The following is a 5,445-nucleotide window of genomic DNA, read 5'->3' as shown; positions in this document are numbered from 1 at the left end:
ACTCTTCAGGAAAAAAAAAAGCTCAGCAAAACCAAGCATTCTGCAACTAAACAGTAAAAATAAATACATACATACATACATACATACATACATACATACATAAATAAATAAAAGGAGAAGTACATTTTGAAAGGACATAACGAGGTTTTAAAAAACACCCCCCTTCCATTGTGTTCCTTTCTTCCTCGTTATGCAATTGATTCGTATTCAGTGTGAAAATTTGGAAACTACAGAAAAGCATAAAGGAGAAAATAAAAATCACCCTAATCTTATTACACCGAGAAAATTGCTGTTAACATTTGTTTTATATCTACCCAGTCTTTTTTATATGCCGAAATGCATATGCATATATATTTTTAACATAATTGGGATTATTCTGCCAAATTGCTTTCTAGAAAGGTGGAACTAATTCACATTCTCCCCACCGTGCTGAAAGCAGCTCCCTCACCCTGCCCAGTGTGGAAGAGTGTTTTTTTAATTTCTTTTCTAATTTTGTCATTCCTGGTTGAATAGATTTTAAGGTTGGTATATCTTTGGTTCCATTTGTATTTCTTTCTCTTTTTAAAAAATTATTACTAGAAAGCCTGAGGATTTTTTTCTCGATCCAAAACTTACTAGATAAATGTATTTATTATGCTGAGAATTATTTGTTTCTACTTTTTGTTGACTTTCTCTTATTGATGTTTTATTTTTATGTTATTGATTCCCCAGAACTCTTGGTATATGACAGCCCTTTTTGTTGTTTGCTTAGACTAACTTGAAGATGGACACACTCCTCTTTTTGTTCCGTATTTACTACTGTTTCTTTCTTGGAAGCTGGTTGTTTTGTTTTTCATATGTGAAGGCTGAGTGATACCACAAAATTGGACCACCCCATGTGTGGAGAGACAGATTCATTGGGGATCCAACTGCCAAGGCTGTCTCTTGTGGGGTAGGAGTGGGCTGTCAGAGAGAAGCAAAATGGTGGGAAAACAAGCAATTTCATATGCTAGTCGGCAGGGGAGGGGTGGCGTCTCTTTGCTGATACAGGCTGTGGGGATTAATGGGAACTAGATGCCCTTGCCTGAGCTAGCTGACCTCTGGGGTGGATTAAGGAAGGTTCCTTAGCCTTCCTTAATCTCCACCCCTTTCTGACTCCTCAGAAAGCCACCTGAGGAGCTTCCTGAGGAATGCTGAATCTAGGCCTCTGTCTACCCAATAGCAATCCTTCCCTTTACTGAGTTGAAGCCCTTAGGACATTATTACCAGCACCATCATTTTGAGACCCACTTTGGACCTAACACTTTTCAATTTTAATTTTGAGAGTGTAAAAATATTTAATTTTAAAATCTTGGTCAAATATATTGAAATTTTCTTTATTATGACATTTGAAAATATGGATTTAAGGTGTTAGTTCTCCATTCTGCATAGCTTCCTTGCTAATCAATGCCATAATTTCTGTAGCCCAGTCCTCCTCAAATATAATTGCCAATAAGTACAAGGTGGGCTTTAAGGAAATTCCACTCGACAGACCTCACCTCAAGTCAATTAAAGAAGAGTCTTCTTGGATCATGAGGTCTGAGGCTACCTGTCAATACCCTCAAAGATTTCTAGGTGACATTGGGAAAGAGGCCACCATCATGGCTGACCCTATGAGATCACAGAATGTATCAAGCCCTATAAAATCAATATAATACAATGTCTGATGCCAGGCTAATGATGCATGTGCCCTCACTGAGCACAGCACGGACTGAAATGACCCCAAAGAGCAGGGTGTGGGGGAGGGGAAGGGAAGGAGTTTGTATAGTCTTGTGTGCTTGGTGCCTGAGGAAGCAGATGGAGTTACAGATGGTTGTGAAAAGTCATGTGGGCTCTGGGAATCAAACCTGGGTCTCCTGCAAGAGCACCCAGTGCTGCAAGCTATCTCTCTGGCCCTCACTCAGCTGCCACTGAGGAATTGTTTAGATCAGGTTGGCCTCTGGACATGTCTATGTGGGAACCATCTTGATTATTCATAAATGTAGGAGGGCCCTGCCCACTGTGGGCAGCACTACTCCCTATGCAGGTGGTCCTGAACTATCTAAGACATCTAGCCGAGCTTGACTCTGTGAGCAGACAGCAAGCAGTGTCCTCCATATTTCTTTGCTTGCAAAATGAGTTCCTCATGATGGTAATGTTGGATAGAATAGCAAGTAGGCTTACTTTCAGGCTCCTACCTTGAGCTCCTGCCCTGACTTCCCTCAGTGATGGGCTGTGACTTGGAAGTATAAGCTAAATAAATTCTTTCTTCTCTTCAGTTCCTCAGGGTCAGAGTGTTTTATTTTAACAACAGAAAGGAAGCTAGAACAGCAGCCCAACCTCCCTTCCTGCTTCCTTCCTCCCGTCCTAGTCCCTCAGCAAGGAGCCCTGCCTCCTCAGAGTTTTCATTGAGGAGACCTAGCTCCCCTCCAGCCTCTCTGGGTGCATAAATACTAACTAGGTGTAGACAATCATCTGTGTCTCTCACAGAACAGCTTTCTGGGGAAGAGAAGGTGACTCCTTCAGGGATTCAGATTAACATCAACAATGGGAGAGGGGAGGGGAAGGCATTCAGCTCATGCAAATGGGAAGGACGGGGCCTCTTCTGCAGGCTTTGCTCTATGCTATTTTAAGGGAACTCATTTAGCATAATATTTGCATCATTTGTGTCTTAACCCATAATTAGGAGTAGAGACGGATTCTTCTCTTTCCCAGACTAAGGGCGTCAGGTGGAAAATAAAGGAGACCCTGGAGACGGCTCCCAGGCAACGGAGACTTTCAAAGAGGAGGTCCCCAGCTCCTCTTGCTGAAATTCCCTGAACACTAGACAGGACTAGGGTCATTGCTCATTGTTTGCCTTCTGAGAGCCTATGTCCCCTCCAGAACACTAAGCAGAATCTTGTGTTTATGAAATTATTTATAATTGTCTCTTTCTCTGGAGAATACCCTTAGCTTCTATCCATTAAAAAAGTTGCAGATAAAATCTGGAATTGGCCACTCCCCATCTTGATTTTTCTCAGGGGGAGACCAATCTTTCTCCTGGTCTCTCTACATATTAGGATTATTTGATAGAACTTTCTCTAGGCAATATGTTACCCAGGCTATACCTCTTTCAAAGAGGTGTAAGGAACCACTTATGGTGACCACAGCAGCCACTAGGGTCCCAGGGTCTTTGTTTTAGTGGCTCCTCAAATTCTTCCTCTTTCAGTGACTATAGAGGGAGGGCTCTGGTTTTACATTTTAAATGCAAAATGCCATTACCTATTATTAAAAGACCTGTGGCCATGGCTTCTGTGGCAGGAGGTGCCTGTGCCACAAGGAAGTCTTTGATGTGTGGCCCAGCATAGACGGGACTTCTCAGGGTTCCTGCCACCTAATACACATCCTCACCATCATGAACATGGGATGAGGATAAAGCAAGCTCCCTCTAGGCCTTCTCCTAGGGCTCTGTGTGAATCCCCCGGTCTTCTGGATTTAGTTTCTTCTCTCTACTGTGCTTCATACCTAGACTGTCCCTAAAGGGTTCTGTGTTAAAGTCACCAGGTCACCAGGTAATAGAACCACCAACAAATGCCAAGACCTTTAAGAGGCATGGTTATGGGGAGGAAGTTAAGTCATTGGCCACATGCCTTCAAAAGGTAGACTGAGACAACAGAGTCAAGTGACCGTAGAGTTAAAGGTCCAAAGCTAGGAGCTTTCTACCTTTAAGTTGAATCTTCTTCAGGTAATTTGTTACAGTAAGAGCAATATGAGTATAATATATCCTCTCACCATCAGATCTTGAAGTCTGACTTGAAATCCTCATTCTCTGTCAATATCTTTCTAGAAAATTCCACTTTGTCATCTACCACTAGACCCTTTTGAAAGGGTCCATTCAATGAGAAGGAGTCAAAGGTCAGGAAGAGCAGAACAGACTTTGGAGTCGGGCATAGCTATATTTATGGATCTTGTCACTTGTTTTCCATGTGACCTTGGGTAAATCATGTAACCTTTCTGTGTCTGTACTGGCTGATTTTGTGTCAACTTGACACAAGCTAAAACCACCAGAGAGGAAGGAGCTTCAGCTGAGAAAAATGCCTCAAGGAGATCCGGTTTAGGACATTTTCTCAATTAGTGATCAAAGGGAAAGGGCCCAGTCTATTGTGGGTAGAGCCATTCCTGGGTTGTTGATCCTGGGTTTTATAAGGTCATGGGGAGCAACCCAGTAAGCAGCACCCCTCCATGGCCTCTGCTCCTGCCTACTGGTTCCTTCCCTATCTGAGGTCCTGTTCTGACTTTCTTCAATGATGAACAGCAATGTGGAAGTGTAAGCTGAATAAACCCTTTCCTCCCCAAGTTGCTTTGGTCATAGTGTTTCACTGCAGTAATAGAAACCTTGACTAAGATAGAACTTGGCACTGGGATAATGAGGTGTTGCTGTGACAGACCTGACCATGTTGTTTGGGGGCAAGATTATGGAAGGACTTTAGGACTTTGGGCTAGAAGAGCCACTGAGTGTTGAGATCTCAGAGAGGAGTTCTCTAGGAGTTTGGAAGATAAAAATGTTAAGAGTAATGCAGAAGATGGAGGCCTGGTTTGTGAAGTTTCAGAAGGGAGCAAAGACTCTACTGGGCCTTTTGAATTGAGAGTCTGTTGCTCTAGTTATCTGGGGCTGAAGAATTGGTGGTGATTAACGAGATACCAGAATTGCTAAGGTGAAACCCTTGTTTTACTGAGACAATTGATGCTGATGTGCCAGAGCTAAGAAATTAGTGATGATTAAGAAGAGACTAGCATCACTGAGGTGAACTCTTCTGGGAAAGGTTTCTTCAGAGTCAGCACATAGAAGCTGTGTTCCAGAGAAAGCCAAAGATTTTCTATTCGCCTGCTGGCAGCTGAACTTGATAGTGTAAGAGTCACCAAGGTGGTACTGTTTTTGAAGGCATGAAGGGGTCATAGAGAGCATCTGAGGCTTGGCACTGTGAGAGGCCAGGGAAGGCCATTGGTAAAGGTGCAGCCTCAGTGGCCCTTGAAGGCCAGGAATGATGAGGTCATACAGAGAAGTTGAGGCTTGGCACTGTGTGGCAGAGCTGGAGTCCCTGAAGAGAGCCCAAGAGAGGCTGTTAGTGACACAGTGCAACCCCGTTGCAGAAGACACCAGCATTTTGAAGATGCCAGTACCATGGGACAACCACCAAGAACAGCAAGAGCAGCAGCCCTGGAGTGAAGCCAGCCAGAGCCTAGAAGTCAAACTGTGTGTACTGCAGAGGGCAGAGCTGGAGAAGTAGCCCAAACAAGCCCTTTGGAGGAGCCCAGAGGACCATGAGTGGATTCCAGATATTGGGCATTGTGTTATTTATACTGTTGAGAGTTTGGTCTTGTTTTGATTTGATTATGATTGTGGCCTGGTTCTTTCCATTTGAAATAAGAAAGCATTTAACTTAACTTTGCTTTTGCTTTTTTTTTTTT

The sequence above is a fragment of the Mastomys coucha genome, unplaced genomic scaffold (genome assembly GCF_008632895.1).
Source record: "Mastomys coucha isolate ucsf_1 unplaced genomic scaffold, UCSF_Mcou_1 pScaffold22, whole genome shotgun sequence".
In the NCBI taxonomy this organism is placed as follows: Eukaryota; Metazoa; Chordata; class Mammalia; order Rodentia; family Muridae; genus Mastomys; species Mastomys coucha.
Note: the sequence above shows the minus strand (reverse complement) of the source record.